Source organism: Acomys minous (assembly GCF_964271855.1).
Source record: "Acomys minous genome assembly, chromosome: 16".
NCBI lineage: Eukaryota > Metazoa > Chordata > Mammalia > Rodentia > Muridae > Acomys > Acomys minous.
The window spans coordinates 77,870,006-77,897,345 of record NC_140498.1 but is presented as its reverse complement, the minus strand read 5'-3'; the positions used below and the strand labels follow the sequence as shown (position 1 = coordinate 77,897,345).

Sequence of the window (27,340 nt, the reverse complement as noted above, 5' to 3'; positions counted from 1 at the left end):
GCAAGGCTGTGTCCTAACATCCATGCAAATAAGCTTGTCCACTCTCCACCCCAAAGTAAACACATGATGCAATCACGGGTGTCCACGACCACCCTCGTGCAGCGAGTGCTGAGACAGATGGTACCACTAGGATCTCTAGTCCCCAGTGTTGCCAATCATTGAGCACCTGGCTCATGTGAAAGACATGTGTGTACACACACACACACACACACACACACACACACACACACACACACACACACAGCCTCTTCCTTAGTGCCTTAACAAACAACACACACATATGTCTATTAAATCAAATCAACAACCCCCCTTTTTTTTTTAAAGACAGGGTATCATGTCACCCAGGCCAGCCTCCAACTTCCTTTGTAACTGAGGATGGCCTTGAACTTCTGATCCTCCTGCCTCCCCTTCCTGGGAACGGGGATTACAGGCATGCACCATCTCGCCTGGTTCACACAGTGTTTGGATGGAACCCAGTAGTCCACGCATGCAAGCAAGCTCTCTACCAGCTAAACTACACGCCCAGCCCTTCATCTTTGCTTTTTAATCTGTTGGTGATGAAATCCCTCGCCACAAACAGCAAGCCCTCCAAGCCCATGGTTTGCACTGCGTCTCTATGCACAGAAGCAGTCACACATCAGATGAATTCATGATGGAAAGGCTACAGACTCTAAGGAATGGATAGGTGTATAGGACAGCCTCCGTGTGTTGCAGAAGGCATCTTGGCATTGTCCTCCTCAACACGGTAATTAACTTATTAATTAGTATGCAGAACCAGAGAGGATCTAATGTTCCTGACTTACTCCATGCACAAAATGTAATAAGCATATTATAAGCCAGGTGCTTAGAGGGAGACACGTAATGTGTGATAGAACTCAGTCCTCCTAGGAAAACAGCTAGCATCTTTATCACATCAGTTGTGTTTGCCCATGCATCAGTCAGTATCTGTCCTGTTGAAGGTTGATATTGGCTCCTAGGAGGGGATGGGAAAGGTCATTAGACTCTCACCAGAGATCCCAGCCACCCACTCCTCCCAGCTGTCTGTACAAAAATCTGCCCTAACTGCGCCTGGCCTGGGGCCTGAGGTACTCTGAGATGCTGGAATATATAGGCTAAGTGAGAAAGGTTGACTAAGGGCCTCCATCTATGTGGTTACATGGAAACCATCCATCATTTGTGACAGATGAAGACTTTCCACAAGGATGCTTTGGGGCAGTAACTTGTCACCCATGCTGGGAGTAAGCCCAATAAATTTACTGGTATCCCCAGGGTGAACTTTGATGCGTCGTTGGGGGCCCTTATGAGAAGTGCATGATACTATTTCCAAAATTTACAGCCGAGTATAATGGCTCACACTTTTAGTCCCAGCACTAGGGAGGAAGAGGCAGGTGGATCTCTGTGAGTTCCAGGTCAGCCTGGTCTACAAAGTGAGTTCAAGAACAGCCAGGGCTGTTACACATCCCTGTCTTGAAAAAACAAGCAAACAAACAAACAAACCAACCAAACAAAAAAACCAAACAACAAAAAGCACACACACACAAAACCAGAAATATCCTACAAAACAAAATTTACCCCCCCACCCCAGGGAACCTTTGACAGAGGGCTTTTTGTCAATTCCCAGCACCAAAAAATTTTAATGTAATTAATTTGGATATTAAAATGTTTATTGCTAATTGGCTACAATGTAATAATGAATCTATACTGTATTTCACTGCTAATTAAAACCTCAAAAAACAGGCAAGGACTCTTCTCCATGTCAAGGTGAAATCTGAGGCTCCAGGGCTCTGAAACACATCTCTCTCCATCCTGGTGACTTCACTCCCCCATGTACTCCTTAAGGATGCTGAAGGTACACAGGGTAGAGCTGTGTACAGGTGCATGCTGGGAACTGACCCAGGACTTCCTGCATTGTACTTGAGCGTTTTATCCACTGAGCCACTCACTGCCTCAGACACAGCTCAAGATTTTCCTGCATCACAGAGCCTGGGAAGGTAATCCCTCTTGACCTGATTCCAGTTCCCACAGATTTAACACCCAACTCATTTACATGTAACAACTAAGTAGCAGTGAATATAATTTAGCCATTTGTGACAGTCAGTTTTATACAACTTTACACAATGTAGAATCACCTGGGGGTTGGGGGGGGAGGGGAAGGGGGGACCATCTCAATGAAGGACTGTCTGGCCTTTGAGCCTATCTCTGAGCAATTTTCTGTTAAAAAAAAAATTCTTTAAATTTTGATTTTATGTGTGCATGTTTGTTTGGATATATGCCACGTGTGGAGCTAGAAAAGGGCATAGAATTCCCTGGAACTGGAGTCACAGGCAATTTTGAGGCAGTCAATGAAGATGTTGGGAATTGAACTTGGGTCCACTGCCAGAACAGAGAGAGCTCTTAACCACTGAGGCATTTTTCCAGCCTCCTGTGAGTGACTGTTTTAATTGGGTCAATTGAGGTGGTAATGCCCACCCTGAACATGAGTGGCCACAATTCCCTCGGTTTGTGTCCTGGACTAGATAAGGATAGAGAAGTGGCGGAGCACAGGAGAGGTTTGCATGCATTCATTTTCCTCTGCTCTTGACTATCAATATACTGTGTGAATAGCTGTGTGAAGTTTATGCTGCCTTGACCTTGTTGAGCCACGCCCTAGCCTTTCATTGGGAGATGTTAGGAATTCCATTACTGAGCCCCGCCCCGCCCTCACTGGGGGATTCTAGGCAGGTGCTCTACCACTGAGCCCCAGCCCCAACCCCTCACTGGGGGATTCTAGGCAGGTGCTCTACCACTGAGCCACACCCCAGCCCCTCACTGGGGGATTCTAGGCAGGTACTTTACGACTGAGCCACACCCCAGCCCCTCACTGGGGGATTCTAGGCAGGTACTTTACCACTGAGCCACACCCCCAGGCACTCACTGGGGGATTCTAGGCAGGGGCTCTGCCACTGAGCCACACCCTAGCCCCTCACTGGGGGATTCTAGGCAGGGGCTCTGCCACTGAGTCACACCCTAACCCCTCACTAGGGGATTCTAGGCAGGGGCTCTACCACTGAGCCACACCCCAGCCCCTCACTGGGGGATTCTAGGCAGGTGCTCTACCACTGATCCACACCCCAGCCCCTCACTGGGGGATTCTAGGCAGGTGCTCTACCACTGCACTACATCCCCCAGACATTGCGAACTGTGATCATTGAAATTATTGAGCACTGCCCGCTCTCTTGTCTGAACAGTGTCCCAGCTCAGATAAGACAGCCGTAAGCAGGCGTTATCTCTGTAGACTTGTTCCCTCTTTTGCAAAGTCTAGTGCTCAAGACACTGAACCTTTTTACACATCCATCCGCTGCTCCGGGCCATTAAAAGCTGAGGGTGTGAATGTTTATTAGTCTTGAACGGTGCATAACGCCATTTTACCAAACAGGCAAAGCTGAGCTCTAATTAGCTGACTGATTAGAATTACTGGGCCTGTGGAAGCTAAGTAAGATACAACACTGGAGAGGCCAGGTGTGTGCTCCTGTAAGTGACAAGTCTCCCTCCCCATGCTACGGACAGAAGGGTGACCTCCTGTGTCATGTGCACCTCAAATGTTGGCTAGGAAAGCAGATGACTATAATTACAATTAGCAGTACAAAAAGAAAAAAAAATAAGTAACACTTCGAAAATCACAGTGCACAACGCACATCCACACCACGGATGCTTTGACTCCTTTTAAAAATCAGTGCATGCACGCTAGGCATGGTGATGAATGCCTTTTATTCCAGCACTTAGGAGCGAGAGGCAGGTGGATCACTGTGAGTTCGAGGCCAGCCTGGTCTACTAAGCGAGTCCAGGACAGCCAAGGCTCCGCAGAGAAACCCTGTCTCAAAATACCAAAAAATAAAAAAAAAAAATTTTTTTTAAAAACTCCATGCATGCCTGGCAGGTTGGTATTGCTGCTCCTGCAACCCAAGTGTAAGGTTTCTTCAGGAACACAGTCTGGCCATCTCCAACTGGGGCCATCGGGAGCAGTGGCACTAGCCTGCACTGTTTTGGATTCCTCTGGGAGGTAACTCCATTCTCAGAACAAGTGACCGTGAGTGCTCAGCCATACACGGGGACACCTATGTCAGTTCTCACCTCCAAGGCCCAGAGAACATTGTGGAATGTAAAGAGGCATCTGAGCCTCAGAGGACGGGGAGGAAAGCTGGTTAACACTGTCATCTGGGCATGACACAGCTGCAGCACTCTTAGTAGCTACGGTTACCTGAGGGAGGCCTGGACAAAGTCAAGGAGGTTACAAACTCCAGCATGGAGTCAGGAGGAGATCACCACATCTAGGCTGGAGCTATTGGCAAGTTGATGGCTGCTGGTGAGAAAAAGGTCACTTTTCACTGGGGGGAGGTGGGTGGCTACTGGTGGGTTGTCCATACCCCAAATATGACTCTACACCCATCCATACTGGGACAGAACTAATTAGACTTAGTGGGTTATTTGAAACAAACAAACAAACAAACAAACAAACCCTCAAACATGAGGTGGGGAGGGAGATATTGTTTGGTAGAACCCCAGGGGAGCTGGAGGGAGGAAGCAGGGGTGACTATAATCAAGATGCAAATGTAGATGAATGTAATTGTCAATGAATGCATTTAAAGAAATGGTGCATGCTGCCTGGTGTGTGGTGGATGCGTAGCTAGAACTCAGGAGGCAGACGCAGGAAGGATACAAGTTCAAGCCCACTGTGAGCTATAAAGAAAGATCATCGACAAACGGTATATACTCACTTATATCAAAACACTAGTCCAAGGGATACGTCCCATGAAAAACCTTACTTACCAAGAAAGTGGGTCAGAGGAGAGGACATCCTATTGAGACTTTAGGCGAGAGTAGCATGGAAGAATGGGGAAATAACAGGACCCACAGGGTCCTGGAAACCTACAAGAAGAACTTTATGACAGGCAGATCTGGGTCCTGGGGTCCTCCTCAAACTAAGGCACCAGCCAAGGAGAAATAGGCAGTAAACTTCGAACCCCTACCAAGACCTAGCCGACGAACACGATATTCTCCACTGTTGAGTGGAGAGTGAGATCTGATTCTCACGTGAACTCTGGTGCCCCTTTTCTGACCATGTCCCCTGGATGGGGAGGCCTGGTGGCACTCAGAAGAAGGATAGCAAGTTACCAAGAAGAGACTCAATAATCTTAGAGCATACATAGGGGGAAGAAGTCTCCCTCAATCACAGACATATGGGAGGGGAGAAGGGGGGAAGTGGGAGGGAGGGAGGAATGGGAGGAAACAGGGGAAGGGCTAACAATCAAGATGTAATATGAATAAATTAATAAAAAAAAAAAAAAAAGAAAGATCATCGTCAAAAAACAAACAGAGACAGAAAGAAAAGAAAAAAAAGAAAACTTCACAGAACAAGAGGCTACATTTGCAAATCTTGTATGATAATGATGAAGCATCAGACGTATATTAAGAAGTGTTCCCTCTACAATAACAATGAATAAATAACCTATTTAAAGGCGGGCAAAGAGGCTGGCTGAGATGGCTCAGCGGATAAGGGCGCTTGCTGCCAAGCGTTGTGATCTGAGTTCGAATCCCTGAACTCACATGGAGGAAGGAAAAAAAAACAGACTCCCGCCAACCTTCTCCGGACCTCCATAGCCGGCCAGGCAGTGGCATGCACGTGCACAGGGCCACACAAATGAATGCAACAGAAACTAATTTCTCAAAAGGGGCGAAGGACTTGAACAGTCACTTCTTCAAAGAGGACACACAAACATCTCAAGAGCAAATGGAAAGAGGTTCAACATCACTACTCATGGGGGTGGGGGACAACGACAAAAGTCCAAACCACAAAAAGCCACCACACCCACTGTAATGATAAACAGAAGCTGGGAAGAGGGTGAGGGGGAGCCCTTCCCCCTGCCCACAGTCTGGCGCAGTCTGGTGATCCTTCAAAGGCCTCAAATGGTCCTTCCTCTATTCCTAGTCATCCTCCGTCAGGGCTGCTCTTATTCCTTTTGGAGGGCCTTGAGTCGGGTGAGGTGGGGGTCTCAAGTAGCCCATATTGGCTTGGAACTCTAAGCAATCCTCTCAAGTGCTGGGACCACAGGAGGATCAGGGGAAAAAAGAAAATCAGGAATTCAAAGTCATTATTAGTGAGTTCAAAAGCAGCCTGGGCTACACGAGACCTTCTCAAAAGAACAGAAAGAACTGGATCTTTCCCTGAAGGGAGTGTACAACTTACTGAAAGAACAATTAAAGCAAGAGGCTGGAGAGATGGATCAGTAGGCAAAGCACTTGCTGCACAAGCGTTGGGCTGTGAGTTCGAGTCCCAGCATCCAACATGGTGGACTACGCTTGTAATCGCAGAGCAAGGGAGATGGAGACGGGGAGTATCCTTGGTTCTTCCTGGCCAGCACAAGGCCTAATCAACCAACCTCAGGTGCCAGTGAAGGACTGACACACACACACACACACACACACACACACACACACACACACACACACAAACAGTTGAGGGCTGACAAGTTGGCTCACCAGGTAAAGCGCTTGCTGCTCATGCCTGATGACCTGAGTTCAATCTTCAGATGGCACATTAAGGTGGAAAGAGAAACAGCTTCACAACATTGTTTATAACGTTCGTGCACACATACTCACAAACAACAATGATAAGTAATTAATAAATGGAAAAATAAAAATCTTAATACAAATAGGTGAATGGCTCCTAAGGACACCCTGGGTTGTCATCCAAGTTGTCCTCTAGCCACACCCCCCCCATATAACCTTCATGCACAACACACATGGGGCAGATTTAAATAAACAGAATGGTATAATTCAAGGGTAAGTGCTCTGAGAGAATATGAGCACTCCCAATCCCCCCAGGGATCTTGGGTAGAAGCTATGCCCTGGAAAGCAAAAACAAGAGAGGAGCCACTCCCAGGGGGAAACAAGGAAGTCATCCAAGCCAGGAAGGGACCAGGCCTGAAGAGTCACAGAGGCAGAACAGGAAACCCATGCTGTGCTGGTAAAACAGAGTGGGCGGCAGGCTCATCCACTCGGGAGCCTAAGGCCACCAATGGTCAAGCATGTGTGACCTCTTCCTTTCACTGAGGAAAGGAAAGAAAGTGATTGCTCCCTCCTGGGTAGCTGATGCTGCCCCAGGCTGGCTGTAGGATTTCCTTTTATGAAAGGATCCTGGGATGACTAGTAGGAGAAAGACTTTAAACCACCATGTCTGACAATGTGTTATAGAGAAAGGTAATGCGTCAGTTAAGGATACAGAACACTCTAGAAATCTTCATTCCAGATAGACGTGCATGTGTGCGTATGTGTGCGTGTATACACACACACACACACACACATACACACACACACACAAACACAAATACCATAAAATAAAACAAGTTTTAAAAACAACTGTATGGGACATGGTCAGAGACAGCACTGTGGGCCTTCAGGTGAACCCTGCAATCTCTGGGGTACACTTCAGTTCCAAAAGCTACTCAGGGTCTTTCCCAACTAGCTTTCTACCTAGATGATGTCTCAGCACAAAAACTACAGTGAGTTGGCAAGCCAAACAAAAACCCATGCGGCTGGAAAGGTGGCTCAGCAGTTGCGAACACTTGGTGATCCTGCCAAAGACCAAGGTTTGGTACCCAGCACTGTGGCTACATGGTGACTTACGACCTCCTGTAGAACTCCAGTTTCTGGGGAACTGGCACCCTCTTCTGATCTCCAAGGGTACCAGACATGTGGTGCACATACATAAATGCAGGTACTCGTACACATAAAAATAAAAATTAATCTTAAAAACAAAACATCTTACAGGTATGGCAGTCCATGCTCTTTAAACTAGAACTCATTCTGGAGGATGATACAATAGCTGTGAGTTTTAGGGCTAGCCTGGGCTGCATAGCAATTTCTAGGCCAGTCTAGGCTACAAAGTGAGACCTGTCCTAAAAACAATACCAACAGCAACCACCCAAACCTGGGTTACAGTTGTAGCTCTATTCTGTAGGCAGAGTGTTTGCCTGACAAATAGTAAGCCCAAGATTCCATCCCCAGCAACCATTAACTGTGGTTACTGGCTCATGCCTGTGAACGCAGCACCCAGGTGGTGGAGGCAGGAGGATCACAAGTTCAAAGTCATCCTCAGCTATTTAGAGAGTTCAAAGTCAAACCTGGACTATATGGGACACTGCCAAACAAGCAACACAAACAAAAGAAAACAGAGAAAGAAAAGATTACTTAATCCTTCCTTAAAGATGAAATTAATTTACGTATTAAATCAAGAACACTGCAATGTTCTGGAATGTTCTTTCCTGCTGTACCAAGCCATCTCCACAGGGTGAGTTTCCCAAAGGAAAAGGGAAACAAGAGACCACGGCCACTCTCATTTTTCCTGACGACCTCCAACCTCCGATCTCTGAGGCGGTTCTAACTGACCTGATTTTTCTTTTATTGTTGCTTTGTTTTACTAGGGACAAACTTCCGTCTCTGGTGGGGATTAATGGGTACCTTCCTCAAGGAACGGGCTGCAGAAAGACTGATTCGCTCTCTAATGTCTGAATCTTCCCAGATGCCCCCACCCTGCTCAGCACACAGAACTCTACCTGAGCTTCTGTTCACTTTTGTCTCGTGCTTTCACTCCCACACCAGGCTCCCAGAAGCCAGCAGGAGGCAAGGTATGGGAGTCCAGTGCTAACTTGTTCTACAAAACCAAACACATCTTAGGCTAATCCTTTTACATGATTAAGGGGAAAGGTTCTTGTCTTTCTCTCTCTCTCTCTCTCTCTCTCTCTCTCTCTCTCTCTCTCTCTCTCTCTCTCTCTCTCAAAATTATTCCTGGGTGTGTGTCACACTCACCCTGGTGCGTGCAGAGGTCAAGGGACAGTTGGCCAGAGTTAGTTCTCGCCTTCCTCCGCATGAGTTACGGGGACAGAATTCATGTCATCAGGCTTGGCAGCAAGCACCTTTTACCCAGTAAAAGCCATTTCGAGGTCCTGACTTCCACCTTGTAAGGAAGGGGCTGGTTGACGCTGTGCGGAGCACACCGGGCTCTCTGGCCTTGGAGATTCCTGTCTCTGCCAGCTCCCATCTCACTGAAGTAGTGCTGGGATTATAGACAGGCGCCTCAACATCAGGCATCCAAATCCCGGTCTTCAGGATACACAGCTAGCTTTTTAGTCACGATGAGTCATCGCCCCAGCCTGTTTTTGTTGCTGCCACTGGTTCTCATATAGCCCAGGCGGGCCTTACACGTCTGCCCCTCCCTGTACCCTCTTTCCAAGGGCTTGGATCACAAGTATGCGCCAACATGGCCAGATTGTTTTCGGAAGAAAGCCTTCTTATGTAACCGCAGCTGGCCTGACACTTGGGACAGTCCTCCTGCCTGAGCATCCGGAGGACTAAGATTAAAAGCATGTGCCACCAAGTCCAAACAACTCCTCCAATCTTGACACGCATTTTTAAAAAAAAAAAAAAATCTGAGACTCAAGTTTTACAAGCAGCTCAGTAATGAACGGTGTCAGCTTGCTGCGACAGAAATTTGAAATTTAAATACCCACCTGGGCACAATTATTGTGGCAGGACCCACATGCTGGCCCCAGTGGGACTGTCTATAATCTGTTCGGAATCAGAAAGGTCCTTCTGTCTTCCCTGGAGGTGGGGTGGAAATAACCTTTCCTCCCTTTAGACTTTGCGCATGTTGTGAGTCAGCCACCGAGGGGGCCAGGTCATTACTAGGCCTCCCAGAATTCTCCCACTTCATTAGTGCTAACTGAAGGGGAGAGGGTGGTGACAGGGACTTGGCGCCGACAATGGAAAACGACTGTTTACCTAGCCTTCCTAGGAGCTTGACTTCACGGCACACCTGATGAAGGAAGAAGGAGGGGGCGGGGACTTGTCATCCTCTATGCTCAGCTCTCAAAAGAATGAACATATAAGAGCCATTCTCCGAGAAGCGCCACCTGGCTGCAGAGGGCAGCACTGCATGAGTCAACCTCTCCACCCGGACAATAACGTTCTATAACCTTGCATTTATATATTCATTTGTATATGTGTGTGTACATGTAACGATCATAATAAGGAAAGCGAAGCCATTGATTTGGGAGGAATCAGGTGGACTGGTGTGGGAGATGACATATGAGGAGAGGCTGCGGGAGGGGGAAGATGATGTAATTACATTTTAATTTCATTTTTTAAATACTGTCATCTAGAGCTCAGGGGGGGAGAGTACTTGCCTCACAAGCGTGAGGGCCTGGATGCGATCCTCACAACTCACGAGAAATTGCACACGTCTGTAATCCCAGTGCCAGGGAGGGAGCAACAGGGGGATAACTGAGACGCTCCGTCCAGTCACTTAGACTACTTGTTGGGCTCTAGGTGAATGGCGCATCTTTAGTGTCACAGGAGGTAGAGGGAACCTGAGGAACAATACCCAAGGCGTCCTCAGACCTCTATTTGTGCACGCGCACACACAGACACACACACACACGTGCACACACATGTAAGCATAAAAAAAAATCCTCAGTGGTCAAGAGCATATACTACTCTTGCTGAGTTCCCAGAATCCACATCAGTTGGTTCGTAAGCTAGTTCCAGAGGGTCTGACACCCCTGGTACCCTCAGAACCTACACACGCATACATCTGAATACCCACAAACATAAATAAAGGCACATAAACATTTAATAAGGGTTAGCCACACACACACAAAAAAAATTCCTCTAACCTAGGCCATTAAAGGGTTTGAAGGCTTCTGATGCTTACAATTTCTCATCTCTGCTCTAAAAATGGGGGACTTAGAATTCTACAAAGTTTTGTTCATGTGGTGGAATTTTCACTTACAGTTGAGTTCCTATGTGTGTGTGTGTGTGTGTGTGTGTGTGTGTTTATGTTCTTCCTACTTTAGTACTGCAAACCACAGAAATTTAAGAAGGTCAAGGGCAGACGCCACGTTGGTAGGAACCACCAACATACGTAAAGGCTAATTATATATGGCATGATGGAATGCTTAACAGTGGTCCAGTGTGTTCCCACACAGCGATTCATATACAAAGGATGAGTCAACATTACAATCATTTCTTCAGTTCTCCTTCCCTCCCTCCCTCTCTGTATCAAAATATTCCTTTACCAGTAAAGACATATTTCTAGTAAACATATCGATTATCTCTTTGTAAAACCTTCTGAGGGTTCAAAGTGTTGAGCAAAGTGTTTCAGGTACTAAATACTTTCTATTAGCTTTCTGCTACTTTGTTAAAATGTAAGAGGTTGGGGAGGAGGTGCTAAGGGCTGTGGGTGCGTGGCTCAGTCCATCAAGTGCTTGTTATGCAAATATGGGAACCCAAGTTTGATCCCCAGCACCCACGTTAAAAAAGGGGTGGGGGGTGGGGATTGTGCAAGCATCATCCTAGCACTGGAGACACAGAATGGTGCTAACCCACTCGGGTCAATTCCCAGCCAGTGAGAGGCCCTATCTCAAAGAAAGAAGACAAAAACAAATGACACCCGAGAAACAACACCTGTGGCTGTCCTCTGGCCTCCAGTGACAAATGGACCCGACCTCTCCACACACCCACATACCCCAGACATATATATCGTTGGGCATTTGGGAGGCAGAGGCAGGGGAATTGCAGCAAGCGTGAAGCAAGCCTTCCCTACACAGCTGAGTTCCAATCCAGCCTGAGCTACATAGGGAGAGGCTGTCACAAACATTCCCCAATGTGAAAAGAATTCTAAAGTCATATTTTAAACCCACACCAAATATTTCAGGTCCTTACTCCTGTTAAACTATATCCCAGGCACCTTCCTCACGCACTTAAGACTAAGTGCACAATTATTAGATTAGGCTGTTTATCACCAATGTGCAGAATAAGGTTAAATCTGGGCTCTCAGATGCTCTATCGGATTCTCTGTCATCACCAAATGACATTAAACTGAAGGACGTTCATTTTAAAATTTGACCCAACTCTCAAAAAATTTAAAATCATATATGGCAGCCAGGCCTTGAGGTACAAGCCTGTTATCCCAGCTACTCTAGAGTCTGACATGGGGTTCCCAAGTCCAAGGCCTGTCTATCTAAAGTGTGAGTTCAAGGCCAATCTAAGGAACTTAGTAAGACCCTCTTCTCAAAATAAAAAGAAAGAAGATGGCTGGGAATATAGCTCAGTGGTAGAATACTTGCCCAGGATCTTCTAGTGATAAATTACAGGTACATCTAAGCAATATAACTGCATGAAATCCCCCAGTGAGGGGCTGTGGGTGTGGCTCAGTGGTAGAGCACCTGCCTAAAATCCCCCAGTGAGGGTCTAGAGTGTGGCGCAGTGGTAGAGCACCTGCCTAGAAGCTCCCAGTAAGGGGCTAAGGGTGTGGCTCAGTGGTAGAGCACCTGCCTCAGGGAGGGGTTAGTTGTATGGTACAAGGCTCTAGGTTAGATCCCCAGCACCCTAAAGAGAAAGAAAAAAAAAAGTCAGATATATCTCAATCACTACTGGCAAATTTTCCGAAAAGAGATCAAATCAGATTTAGAACATTCCTGAATGCCACTGCTTTCTTCACGTCAGTTAAGTTCGTTAGGTACAGAAGATCCTTGGGCATATGCAAAAAAAACAAGCATTTGGTGTGGACGGTCACAGGACAGGGGCTTTAGAGTCACCCTAGATCTCATTAATTCTCACTACATAATTTCCTTTTACTGTTGCCCTTATCATAATGAATTAAGGGCCTGCCATCTATTTCCATCTGACCCAAGGCATTCTTTTAAACGGGCTGTTGATAGTCTCTGATGATGGACGGTTCCAGGCTGATGACATTTCAAATGGGCCTTTGGGGTGCTGACAAAGGACCTTCTCTCTGTTCAGCTGGGGGCACTCACTTCCAAGATCTACCTCAGAGGACACGAATAAACCATTCTTAAGAGTCCAATTTAATTTATCAGCATCTTGCAGGGAAGGTCATTTTTTTTCTGTCTCACTGGAAGGCCTAACTTCCTTGCTCTGGTCCTAAAAAGGTCTATACACCTGTTTTAAGTAGAAGGGATTTTGAAATATTAGTTGCTACGCCACACACACACACACACACACACACACACACACACACACAAAGCTATAATGTCAGGCTTTTGGCCACCTTGCCTCGAATTGTGGCTTCCAGCCCCTGGGCAGAAGGGGGATAGATCATATAAGACAAATATGTCTACCCAATGCCAAAGGCTACTACTGATCTTGTGGCTCAAGCAGGAGCATAATGGTTGACCCCAGAACTGGTCCTTTAGCACTCTCTTGGTACCCCCAAAATAAGGAATGAAGGAGAGGGGTTATGGTTCAGCTAACCTTTCTAGGAGTATCCCCGTCCATAGGGTGCTGCTAGTCATCCAAGTGGCAGGCTGAGTAGATAGATGTCTGCAAAATGAACTCTTAATTTTCTTATTTGTCACCTTATGCCTCTGCACAACTGGACACGCATAGGATTAAATTTTGATGCAGCAGGAGGGTCGCACATTCGTAGTGAACAAAGGCTTATGGAATCCAAGCCTGTCAATCAGACAGAAGACCCACACACACTGCCCCCTTCTGGCCTCTTCAGGAATGACACCCACAGGCACAGACCCTGTCTACAGACAAATATACACATGATTTAAAATATTAAAAAAAAAAAAAAAGATGTAAAACATTTTGAGTACTATTTAGATCTTTCATACTTGGTAAGTAGGAGGGTTTTCTGGCATTTATGAAGGTAGTCAATATAAAAAAGGATGTACATATGGCTGTTGGGGTGGCTTAATGTGTAAGTGCACTTACTGCACTTAACACCTGAGTTTCATCACTGGCGCTCACATGATAGGAGGGAACTGACTCCTACAAGTTCTCCTCTGACCTCCACAAGCACACCATGGGCACACACAAAAATAAATAAATAAATAAATAAATAAATAAATGTAAATAAGCACTATTAATAATAGTGTTCTCATAAACATAGCAGAATTGATTTAAAATCGTTGGATATTCACAGCTTAAGGGTTCTGAGCTCCACTTCCCTTCCTAATTAACCTTTCAACCTGTTACTCCAATCTAATTAGACAATAGTGCCTTGAACTCTTGCGACAGTTTCAGGGCTACTTGCACAACACCCACTAATCTTGAGAAAGGTGGAGAGGGCTCTTAAGTTCAAATGGAACCTGGAACTCTCCATGACTTCTGAACTGCACTTCTAAACTGCATCCACTCAATAGTTATAGCATATGAAATGCAATGCGGGCGTGGGGAGACAGCTTAGTATTTCCCACAGAGGCAGGAGGATCTGAGTTCAGATTCTCAACACCTACATTAAAAGGCAGGTGTGCAGCCAGGTGTGGTGGCGCACGCCTTTAATCCCAGCACTCGGGAGGCAGAGGCAGGCGGATCGCTGTGAGTTCGAGCCCAGCTTGGTCTACAAAGTGAGTCCAGGACAGCCAAGGCTACACAGAGAAACCCTGTCTCGAAAAAAACCAAGGCGGAGAGGAGCAGGGGGGGGGCAGGTGTGGTGGTATGTGTTTGTAATCCCATCACTGGCAGGTGGAGGCAGGAGGATTCCTGTCACTCCCTGGCCAGCCTGTCTAGCCATCAGGGAGCTCCAGTTTCAGTAAGACTGTTTCTTAAGAGTAAGGTGGAATGTTAGAGAGAGAGACCCTAGACATTGACCGTTGACCTCCACAAGCGCCAAAGGGACACTGTGCTCCTTTCTTTTGGCTATCAGACGATTTCCTGGGCGCCAAGGAATTGGAACTCCCCCAGGAGTAAGAAACTGGGAAAAGGAAAGAGCTGAAGAGGGAACCTTATCTCCTGGGAAGAGATTTCATAGTCCTAACAACTTATCAGACCATCACCTAGCCAGAGAGACTGGAGCCCCGACAACTAACGGCCAGTGACGAGTGGGTCAGTCCACACCTTAACTAAGACTACTTAGCTATGTAAACTTTTGCCCTCCAGTTAAATCTAAACCTCAGTATCTAGACACTTAAGATAGACTTAGGGTGGGGATGGGGTCACTGGGCACTGCTGTTCCTCTTCCCAGTGTGGCCACATTCTCTGCTTTTCACCTACCACTTATCTCTTTAATGGGCCTGTGGAGGATGCATGGCTGAGCCTGGCTTGCTAGGGCTGCCAGGGGTTCCTGGGAACTCCGACGGCAGTAAGGACTGATAAACAGCAGCCATAACTAGGTGCGGCAGCACACACCTATGAACCCCAGTATTTGGTGGGTGGAGGCAGGAAGGACGAGGGCTCCAGTCCATCCCCTGCTAGACAGCAAATCTGAGTCTCAAAACACCAAGGGAGGGGCTGGAGAGACGGCTCAGTGGTTCAGAGAGCATATTTTCTTCCAGAGGACCTGAGCTCAGTTCCCAGGACCCACATTAGATGGGTTGACAAATGCCTGAAACTTCTAGCTCCAGAGAGACCCGGTGCCCTCTTCTTTAGAGCCACTGCAGGCGTCTGCACTCATGTGCACATGCACACACATGCTAATTAAAAATAATAATAATGATTATTTTTCTAAAAACCTAACCAACAACTCAAAAAAGCAACCAAGCAAAAAGATAAAAAGGCGTTCCGTATCAGATTCACTATGTAGCAAGTTTGAGGTCAGCTGGGGTGACAGGAGTCCCGGCTAGCCAATTAGCCAACTCCCGCTCACCCCCAAAATGTGTGATAAGAGGATCCCTGCTCAGCACTGTCCCTTTGATGTGGAGGTGAAGGGCAGAGAGCCCTTTGCCTGGAGGAGTGTGTGTGTGAAAGGCTCTGAAGCGTGTCTGCCTGTTGACAGCCGCTTCTCCCTAACCTGTGTAAGCTTCCATAAACGGACCTGAGCTCCCCTGGCCCTGTAACCCCCTAGAACACTGTGACTGGCTCGATGTTCTGGACCTCACAAGTATTTTCCCCGACAACAGGACTTCCTTCAACGACAAAGGCAAACCAAGTTAGTTTAGCTCTGAATCGATCCTTCAATCCTTTGGTTAGCCTGATTTGGAAGTGGGAAGTAGAGGGAGCTTTGTCTGTATGTGGGCAAATGCGTGTCAGTGCAGCGCCCCCCAGAGGTGGGCGTCAGATGCCTTGGAGCAGCTGTGAGCGGTCTGATGCAGGTGCTGGGAACCGAACCCTTGAAGGAAAGCAAGTGCTTAACTCTGAATCACTTATCCAGCCTTTCAGGTATATTTTAAGAGAAGAGAAAAAGACCAGTCCAGCAAAGGCCAAGAGGAAACAGGACAGTACACAAGGACCTGAGAGTGGGTTGAACTCTTAAGAAATGCACATGTGCTTCTAAGATATACATCCCATTTACTAGGAAGATTAAGAACTTTAAGGCTTAACATGTGCAGGAAAAGGACAGAAGTCGCGACCGTAGGATCGAAAGAAATACGGTAGAGTAGGAGAGAAAAATAACATGCTTTCTTTCCTATGTAACCATAGATTTAAGATATGTTTAAATTAAGTATTTAATCATATATATGTACATATATGCATATAACATATGCATAAATACACACACACATATATATAAATATATATATATACACATCCATCTATCTATCTATCTATCTATCTATCTATCTATCACATACAAGTTAATGGTAATTGGAATTGCATAAAAGCAAAGTACAATGGAAAAAGGTCAGAATGAAGCCCATTATTTTCCATGGTAACTAAAGAAAAATGAAAAAAAAAGCCATGCAAAATAAACACAATTTTAAAAAGCATTTTATGATATAATAGTTCACTACTAAAATAACTTGAAGTCTCAGGAAACACAGCCTTAAATTACTTCTGGGATGAGAAAGCAGTGGGGATGATAAAAATCAGGAGAACGCGGAAGAAAAGCAAAGGCTAGGAGGGGCCAGGGACACGGCTTGGTGGGTAGAGTGCTCAGTGTCTGCTTAGCTTGTGTTAAGCCCAGGGCTAAGTTGTCCAGCACAGCATTAAGGCAGGCATAGTGGTGCACACCCTGTAATCCCAGCACTTGGGAGACAGAGGCACGAGGATCTTCACAAGTCTGAGGCCAAGGCTGGCCTATAAAAGTGAGTTCCAGGGTTACATAGTAAAAGCCTCTGCAAAGCAAAAAAGCAAGCAAACAAACACAAAAAGTCAGCAGAAGAAAAAAAAAAAGGGAGGAGAAAAAGGGAGAAGAGAGAGGTGGAGAAAGAAGGAGTGTAGTCTCGAATTTTCTATTTGTTAGGTTTGGAACTTCGCGTTTTAGAGGACATTCCTTAGCAGGGCTATCATCCAGGCCCTCTTTGCTCTCTGAGGAAAGGATGAAGTATTTTATTCATGCAACGGGGCCCTCATCGCTATGCAAGCCTAAATGCTTTGGAAGGTGATACTCAAGTTCACAGTGTGGTGTATGCCTTAATCGGGCTGACATCTGGAAAAATCTGCTCACAACACAGGACTCAGAAATGCTGACCTCAGGAGACAGGTGCCCCAAGGAGTGAGAACCAAGCATTTAAATAGATGTGTGACATCTCTCACTGGACCTCTGTGGACAAGTTTCTCAGTGTCAATGTGGTGTTCAGAAGAGTGTCAGAAACCTTCAAAACTGCTGGAAGGACCCTATGGGTTAGTTAGCTCACTCAAAGTGGTTAGAACACTACAGCAAGTACCCAATAAAGGTCAGCTACCATCATTGTCTGAGCAACATTAACAAACAAGCACAGAGGTGAGGTTCAGCATTAGCACGCCTGCCTAGAGTCTACTATTGAGGGGGTAGAGATACAGCTCAGTGTTAGAGCCCCTGCCTAGAATCCCCCAGTAAGGGGACTGTGGTATGGCTCAATGTTAGAGCCCCTGCCTAGAATCCCCCAGTAAGGGGATTGTGGTGTGGCTCAGTGGTAGAGCACCTGCCTAGAATCCGTCAGTGAGGGGCTGGGGAGATAGCACTTGTCTAAACCCATTGCTCAGTGAAAGGCTGGAGGTAAGGCTCAGCAGTAGAACACTGGTCTAGCATGCCTGAGATCTTGGGATTTATCTTCTGTACACACACACACACACACACACACACACACACACACACACACACACACACAGGGGTAGGGGTGGGAATGGGGAGGAAACAGAGAAAGTTCAGCTAAGGTTGAACAGTTCTCAACTCGGTAATCCCTGGAACATTCAACAACCCCGGGGCAGAGAGGAAGCAAGTCTGATGAATACATCTTCTCTGTGGTTCGTACTTGGCAGGGAGAACTGGGGAAGGCGTTGTGGTGAGGGCACCTCTGAAATAACTGTCGTTTGGGGTTTGAAAACTCCTAGGTGGCATGCCTTTGAAGATTAAAACTGGCTCAACTGTGATACCCCATCAAACGGCAAACAGAAAAGTGAATCTCATGGAGTTAAAGATCATAAAAGGGTCGGGCGAGTGCGGAAAGTTCTACACCACTGGCTCTCAATCTTCCTGACACTATGACCCTTTAAGGCAGTTCCTCATGTTGTGGTGAGCACCCCCAACCATAAAATTGTTTTCGTTGCTACTTCATGGCAGTAATTTTGCTACTGTTTTGAATCATAAAGTCGATTATCTATGTTTTCCCGATAGTCTTATGTGACCCCTGGGAATGGGTCATTTGATCCCCCAAAGGGTTTGCGACCCACAGGTTGAGAATCACTGCTCTACACAAACACAGACAGACAGAGACATAGACTGTCTGACCGCGGTATGGATGGACAGAAACTCATTTGATGCTGTTCTCCCTCTAGTAGCACTCTAATTTTTAAGAGACACTTTGACCCCAAGCTTGGTAGGCATGGCGGTGCGCATCTGTAACCCCAGCACTGGGGAGGGGGAGGCAGGGGGCTATGGAGTTCAATACTAGCCTGGGCTACATGAGACCCAATCTCAAAAAAAAGCATGAGAGGCCAAGGAGAGAGGGTGCAGCATTCTGGGTTAAGACTGACAATATGTGCCCCTTGTTCATATCCGGATGAGAACAGATCATGACAAACGAACCTGTGAGAAAGCCAGGGGTAAGGGACTTTGAGGAAGGACAGATGTTGCCATTATAAATAACACTGTGTACTTGTTGGTGTGATGACAGCATGTTGTCATGTGAGGAAAAAGAACAGTTACGCACTGAAAACATAGCAACGTGTCTGGATGCCCAAGATATGCCTTACAAAAATGGCAGGCACCAACCAATCTACTTCTTCCTTTTCCTCTCTCTCTCTCTCTCTCTCTCTCTCTTTCTCTCTCTCTCTCTCTTCCTGTCTCCTCTCTTCTCTTTTTCCTCCCTTTCATTAGTGTGTGTGTGTGTGTGTGTGTGTGTGTGTGTGTGTGTGTGTGTGTACGCAGGCGCACGTGGGAGAGGTGGGTGGTGAACGCAGCGTGGAAGAGAGGGACAGAAAGAGAGGGAAGGAGGGAAGGGGGACGGGAATATGTATGTGGGCACCCGTGTGGAGGTCAGAGGGCACCGTTGAGGGGTTTGGCTCTCCTTCCACCCTGGCTTGCAGAGATCACCCTGAAATTTCTAGACTTTTATGGCGATCACTTTCACCCACTGAGCTAACTCACAGTCTCCCATCTATCTTTTTCTATCACATAAATGTCACTGCGCCAAAAATCTTAATATGTGAGAATGTGGCCAGATGCGGCGGTGCACACCTGTAATGCCAGCATTTGGGAGGTAGAGGCAATAGGACGAGGAGTTGTTTGAAAGTCTGTCTTTTTTGAGATGTTTCAATTGCTGGTAAAACTGAATTTGCTATCTTTAATCACACACACACACACACACACACACACACACACACACACACACACACACACTTTAGATGTTTTTAGCTGATATTCAGTTCTGACATTCCCTATAAGGAAAACACATTTAAATTTGGAAAGACTGCACACGTGAGAGCCTTGGGATGCCCTCAGGAGACCAGAAATGTCACCATTGCCTGCTGACTTCTTAAGTTTCCAAGTTGCTGAGCTCTCCTCTAGACTCTCACTGGGTCACTGGATCACACCTATCTGCGGACGGCACGTAGCCATCTGTGTCTCCAATAATTCCAATGCAGTCTGAGAGCTACCATTTTAACTTTTCAGTATTTAACTAAAATGTGTTTATTTATTTTATGCGTATGAGTTGTTTTGCCTGAATGTATGCCTGCGCACCATGTACATGCAGTGCGCAGAGACACCAGAAGAGGGCACTGAATCCCCTGGAACCGGAGTTACACAGGGTTGTTAGCTGCCATGAGGTTGCTGGGGACTGAACCCAGGTCCTCTACAAGAGCAGCCAGCCAGCGCTCTTAAAACATCCAGCCATCACTCCAGAGCCTTTATTATTTAATTTTTGAGCTTAGGCGTCTCTTAGAGCTCAGGCTGGCCTCTGAATTCTTCTTTATGTAGCTGAGGCTAAGCCTAACCTTCTCTGATCTTCTTGCCTCGACCCTCCCAAGTGCTGTATGTGACAGTAATTCTGGCTCTGTAGACTGCCTGGGATGGAACCCAGGGCTTCGTGCATGCCAGGCAAGCATCTCACCAACTAAGCAACATACCCATCTCAAGAACCACTGCGTTTAACACAGAGAGCATGGATGCGGTCTATTCTTGAGGGCCATCTGGAAAGGTTTACCTGTATTAGTGGTGTGCAGTGGCGCATACTTGACATACTAGCACACAGGCTGCCGAGGCACCGAGGATTGTGGCTTCCAGGCCAGCTTGGATTATATATAAAGTGAGGCTCTGTGTCAATACAGTAGACGACCCGCTGAGACTTCTTTGTGTATTAATAAAACTCAGCCTATACTAAGATGTTGCATGGAAGAAACAATTACCTCGAGCCACTGCTGTCCGCTTGTCCATGTTTGAGCATGGGAGATGCTTAGAATTAGCACCGGGGCCTGGATGGGCAGTTAAGAGCACTGACCGCCCTTCCAGAGGACCCGGGTTTAATTCCCAGCACCCACATAGCAGCTCACAACTGTCTGTAACTCCACGGTCTGACACCCTCAGACATACATGCAGGCAAAATACCAATGCACATAAAATAAAAATAAATAAAATTTTAAATAATTAGTGTGGGGCGGTGTTTCGTTTACAAAGCAGCTACTGGCCACTGTGGCCCACTTGATCAGGGCTCGCATGCTGTGTTGTGCTAACCTTTCGTGCAATGCGGCGTCTGCCAACAGGGAAATGAGCAGAACGGTCTGTCTCAAGAAGCCATCCAGGGAGCAAGCAAAGCATAACACTGTCCCAAGGTCAAATGTGCAAGCCTCACTCGGCTTAGGGCCGCCTTCACTATGGCCTTGGCACAGCACACCAACTACCCTCTACATGAGTAGGCCTCTTCAGGGGCTGGATGGAACTAGTCTAGGAGAGGCATAAGAGAAAGGAAGATATACATGCATGTGTTCGTATGTGAGTACAGGTGTATGCATGCCATGACACACATGATGAGCGGTGGTCAGAGGATAACCCTGGGACATGTCTCCTCACCTTCCACAGTGTTTTGAGAAGAGGCTCTTTTTTTTTTTTTCCGTTGCCTATGCTGGGCTAGACAGCAAGCGAGCCTCTGGGGCTTCTCCTGCCTCCTCTTCCCATCTCGTTATAGAAATGCTGAAATTACAGATGTGTGCAACTGCTCCTGCCTTCCCATGGGTTCTGGGTATGCAAACGGCTCATGCATGCATGTGCGGCAAGCCTTTCTACCCACTAAGCCACTTCCCTATCTCCAGAGCTTGTCCTCTTCTCTCTTATCGAAGGTCCAGGCTTTCCAGAGTCCACACCTGGTCCCTTAACCTAACTACAAAGACTCCTGAGGATGAACAGACTGTGCTTGAGGGGGGAGGACTTCAGTCATCCTTCCTCAGCTGGCACAGTGGTTAATACTCATTGCCAGCTTGGCAGCACCTCAAATCACTTAGGGCACAAACATCTGAGCACGTCTGTGAGGGCTAAGTGATGTGGGAGTATCAACCCTCAATATTGGCAGCACCATCCCATGGGGTCCTGGACTGAACAAAAGACAAAGTGAGCTGAGCATCAGTATTTGCTTCTCTCTGCTTCCTGACTGTGGATGCCATGTGACCAGCTGCTTCACCCTCCTGCTGCCAGGCCTTCCCCTCCATGATGGACTGTGTACCCTCAAACTGTGAGCCAGAGTAACCCTCCCTCCCTTAAGTTGCTTTTGTCAGGTAATTGTTTCACAGCTATGAAAAAAGTAGTACAAATAGAGAAAGAGAATAATGTATGTGTAGGTATAGGTGTGTAGGTGTGTGTGCACGTGTGGGTGTGTGCACCCATGCCTACATGTGTGTAAGGACGGCTTCTGCTACAAATGCAATGATCACTAGTATTTGGGACCCCTCTCCATAATCCCACCTCACCTGCTGTCAAGCACAGCCACCCACACACAGCCTCCCTCCTTCCTCATCTTGGAATGTCAATTGTTCACCTGTGTGGAAATGACAACCGCTTGTCATGCTCTACGTGAGAGAGCTCCCTCGCTGAGGTAACTAGCAAGCCGTTTCTAAAGCTGTCATTCTCCGGTGTCAGTGCAACCCTCTGTTCAAAGATCTGCTCTGACACGAGCCAGGCAGTACCGTGACTGTTATTGCCGAGGACTCTTCCATGCTGCGACACCAATGGCAGCTGCTCAGCACCCAGGGTTTGTTTCACCCAATTATTTGTTTGTCATTCGGAAGCCTGGGATGGTGAGCGGGTATCAGGGAGGTATTTTTGGCCCAGTGCACAGGCACGGAGTATAATGAGGCCCTCAGGTAAAGGTCTGTTCTGTCAGTGAGGTGCTGGGGTGATGTGCCGGGGAAAAGCTTGAGTATCAATTAGAATATTTGAATAAGATAAGGGAAACCAGGTGGGATGCCGAGAAGGCTCAAGAAGTTTCAAATGCCTCAAAACCCTAAGCACAGGCAGTTTTCAAGTTGGTCTGGCAGCTGACACAGATGGAGCTGGTGTGAGGGGTGGGCTGTCGTGTCTCAACTAAGGGTCTCCAGAAGGAAGGGAGGGCTGGAGGCAGGTGCCAGCAGGACCCAGGGGTGTGCTCTGGGGGTGAAGACCTCCTCGCTGACTCAGAGAAACTAGCCCAGGAGACTTAAGTTTATGCACTGGTGAGATGGAGCTCGGAGGGTAAAGGCACCGGCCTCCAGGTCTGAGGAGCTGAGTTCCATCACTGGGATTGACAAGACGTAGATAAGAGAATTAATTGACTCATGCAGGTTTTCCTCTGATCTCCTCTTCATGCTGTGGCACATGTGTGCACCGACACACACACACACACACACACACACACACACACACACACACACACACACAAATAAAATAAATGAAATGAAGCATTTAACAAAAACTTTGTTTATAATGTACTACACATCAAAGGCCACAGGCAACATAAGAATTTGTCTCCCAGGGTTCTCACTGTCTCATGCATGACGTTTTTCTTTCCTGTGGTTCTCAGCTGAGGCTGGGGGCAGGGGTGGGGGTGGGGTGGGCTGGGGGAGGTGGGGAGGGGGAAGGGAGAGGGAGATGGCCCAGTGATTAAATGAACACCAGGCAACCATGAGGATGAAGTTTGGATCCGCTGATAGCACATAAATGACAGGTGGGTGTGGCAGCTGGCCTGAAAGCCTGGCCCCAGAGAGTGGAGAAAGAGCAAGCTGGCTAAGGACACGAGGCCCGTAGGCGAGCTCTGGCTTTAACTGAGAGCTGCCCTTGCAGTATAAAGTGGAAGAACTTTTGGCTATGGTGGTGCATGCCTTTAATCCCAGCACTCGGGAGGCAGAGGCAGGCGGATCGCCGTGAGTTCGAGGCCAGCCTGGTCTACAAAGGGAGTCCAGGACAGCCAAGGCTACACAGAGAAACCCTGTCTCGAAAAACCAAAATAAATAAAATGGAAGAACGATCGACACTAATCCCTAACATCACCCTCAGGCCTTCTCCACAGGCAAGCTTGTATCCATGTGCGTGAGTATCCACACACATGTGCCCCGGCACACGGTAACACGCATAGCCACGCATGAGAACAGGGGGAAAAGGAGAATAAGGGGTGCAGTCCAGAGGAGAGGCGGTTCCCACACTTGCCATCTTAGACAGGGCACAGAGAAAGACCAGTGCCCCCTTAAGTTCAGTCATGGTTTTAGTTTGTCCTCGCCAGGAGTCTATGAAGAAATTCAAAGCAGTCGGGTATCATGACAACTGCCTGCAATCCCAGCACTTGGGAGATGGGAACAGGAAAATAAAGGAGGTCAGAGGTCAACTTGCATGAGTCAACTCTTGGCTACATGGCGAGCCGGAGGCTAAGCTGGGCTACATGAGACCCTGTCTAAAAACAACCAAAACCAAACAATAACAACAAACCACAAAAATTTCAAGTAGCAGCAGGGCGGTGGTGGTGCATGCCTTTAATCCCAGCACTTGGGAGGCGGAGGGAGGTGTATCTCTGTGAGTTCGAGGCCAGCCTAGTCCACAGAGCAAGTTCCAGGCAGCCAAGGTTACTCAAAGGAGTCCTGTCTTGAGAAACCAAGATAATAAACAAACAAAGGAACCAACAAGCAAATAAATAAAATCATGTAGTGGTGCATGGCTGTAATTCCAACATCTGCAATACTGAAGCAGGGGATGGAGTTCAAGGACAGCTTAGGCTACATAAGGAGACCCTATCAGAAAACAAAACAGAAAAGAAAACAAGGGGGCTGGAAGATGGCTCAGTGGCTAAGTGGCAACGCATCCACTTTGGGCAGCTGGCTGTAACTCCAATTGCAAAACCCATGTGCATCACACACACACACACACACACCTTTAATCCCAGAAGTCAAGAGGCAGGGGGATGCAGATTTCTGTGACCCCAAGGCCAACCTGGTCTACATACCAAGTTCTAGGCTAGCCAGGGCTACACACTGAGATCTTGTCTCAGCCATCACCACCACCACCACCACAACAACAACCTTTAAAACAAGACAAACAAAAACCCCTCAAAGTAGAATTTATTTTTTACATATCCTTTAATCAGTTAATACATTTATTTCTGTGGTGCTAAGATCTGAGCCTGTGGTCTTGAGCGTGCTCAATGAACACTCTACAACTTTCCAAGCCCAGTGTTTTATTTAAAAACTTTCCCCCTAGTAGGGCAGACACGAGCCGACTACGGTGGAGGTAAAGTTTAACACGCGGTGGAGACAGCATGGAAAAGCAGAAGTCATTACGGTCCCCACTGAGCAACAGAAAAGTAGGATTATTCAGCCATGGGACCTGGCTTAACTCTGGAAGAGCCAGGACTCTGGTGGCTGGCCTGGTGCCTGAGGTGTGCTGCCAGCTCCTGATGGATGGAGGTGGTGACATTCTTTCCCTGATCCTGAACAGCCCCTGCCGGGGCCTCATTTCAATTCTCGGTGGTATCATGAGTCACGTCCTGGAAACAGAAGCTGCCTAGCCATGGCCCCTGGGGTGCTCTTAGGCAGGGCTTTCTCTGCCAATCTAACTCCCCCCTGCAACACACACCCTGCTGCTCCCCGCCACACCTTCCTCCTAGTCTGGAAGGGAGTGAGCCCAGACTAGGAAAAGATCTTAGGCAGGACAGTCCTCCCACTTGAGAACTCAAGTACAGAGGTACTGCACTGAAGTGCCTTTATATACGGAAAGGTTCTGTAAATATTTATAAGCTGATCAGACGCTTCCTTTAACACCATCCAACAGAGAGAGGCAGGACACACTGCGCTGTTATTCCTATTCAAAAGGCTATAAACTAACAGTCCAATTCCTATGGAGACTCTCTGCCCTCTTCTCCTCCCCGCCTCCTTCCACCGTGTGTGTGTGTGTGTGTGTGTGTGTGTGTGTGTGTGTGTGTGTGTGTGTGTGTGAGATCATGTGTCACGTACCCATGTGTGCATGGATGTGGAAGCCAGAGAACAAGCTCTTGCTTACGTAGTTCTCCAGGCACCATCAACCCCCTCTTTCATTTTTAGAAATTATGTTTACTTGGCGGGGAGGTCAGAGGATGACTCAAAGGAGTTAGTTCTCTTCTTCCACCATGTAAATCAGGTGGATTAAGTCTTCAGGCTTGGCAGCAAGTGCTGGACCATTTCATCAGCCCTACCTTTCTTCTTTATGGAGACAGGATCTCATTTGCCAAGTAAGCTAGATTGACTGGTCAGGGAACCCCAGGGATCCATCTGTCTAAAAAGTCTTTTTAAGTGGGTTCTGGGGGATCAAACTCGGGTCCACCAAATACTTTTCTAAGCCATCTCCCTTGCCTCCCCCTTTTTCCTCCCTTCTAAGGCTCATCCAATCTCACCTCACCTGTAAGAGCTTACTTATCAACAGTGGAGTCTGCACCAGGAATCTCAGCACCAGAGAGTCTAGGTCAGAACTGCCACGAGTTCAGGGCGAGCCTGGTCTCCATAGTGAGCTCCAGATCAGGCAAGGCTACATAATGAGACCCTGTCTTAAAAACTCCCAGGATGCAACCTTTCCTCAGAGGAGAGGTCTAATATTCTGTGTGAGTCCTCACCAACTCAGAGGGATGGTCACTAGCAGCCAGTCCTTTCCAGTTCAGGTTACGGATGATGTCATCAATACATATCAGGTGAAATATTCGCTCTCTGCAGGCAGAGGTGTTAGACTCAGAGAACCTAGAACCTTCCATCACAAAGTCTGGCCTTCAGATCTTCGGGCATCTCAGTGTGTTTCTTTTGGAAGTGGAGCTCAACACAGGTTCTCGTGTAGCCCAAGATGGCCTCGGACTCTATGCACAGTTGAGGGTGGCCGTGAGCCTTTCATCTTCCTGCTTCCAACTTCCTGGTGCTGGGATCAGAAGTGTGCCACTTCACCCAGTTTACGTGATGCTTGGGACCTAAACCAGGGCTTGGTACACAACAGGCAAGCACTCTACCAGCTGAGGTGCAGCCACAGCCCATGCCTGAGTTCTCTCACTGCAGCTCTGCAGCGAGACACGATGTAGATCCTTATGCTGCTCCCTGAAATACAGGGAACAGTTTAACAATGCCACTGATCGTGTGTACATGTATGTGTGTGTGTGTGATTACGTGTATAGAGGGCTAGAGGTCAAAATAGGATAGGGTACGCTATTACTCGCCACCTTACTTAATACTGTGTGTGTGTGTGTGTGTGTGTGTGTCATGTGCGCGAGCATGTATGCATTCATGCATTGCGTGCATGTGTATGTGTGCATGCACACATACGTGGGTGCAAGTACATGTGCCTCGGAGCACAGTGAGGCCAGAAACGGCTACTGGGTTATTTGGCACTGCGTATGTTGGATATCTGCCTTGTCACAGTGGCATCTGAATTCGAATTCTGGGGATCATAACTATGCAGCAAGTGCTCTAAACTACTGAACCATCTCTCCAGCCCCTCCATCTTTTTTTTCTTTCT

General features: G+C 47.3%; 1 protein-coding gene across 8 annotated transcripts in view; it reads right to left on the bottom strand.

The window, feature by feature from the left end:
- AUTS2 (activator of transcription and developmental regulator AUTS2) overlaps positions 1 to 27,340 on the bottom strand; it is a 1,106,846-nt gene that overhangs the window by 50,021 nt on the left and 1,029,485 nt on the right. The gene's annotated exons all lie outside the window — the stretch shown is intronic.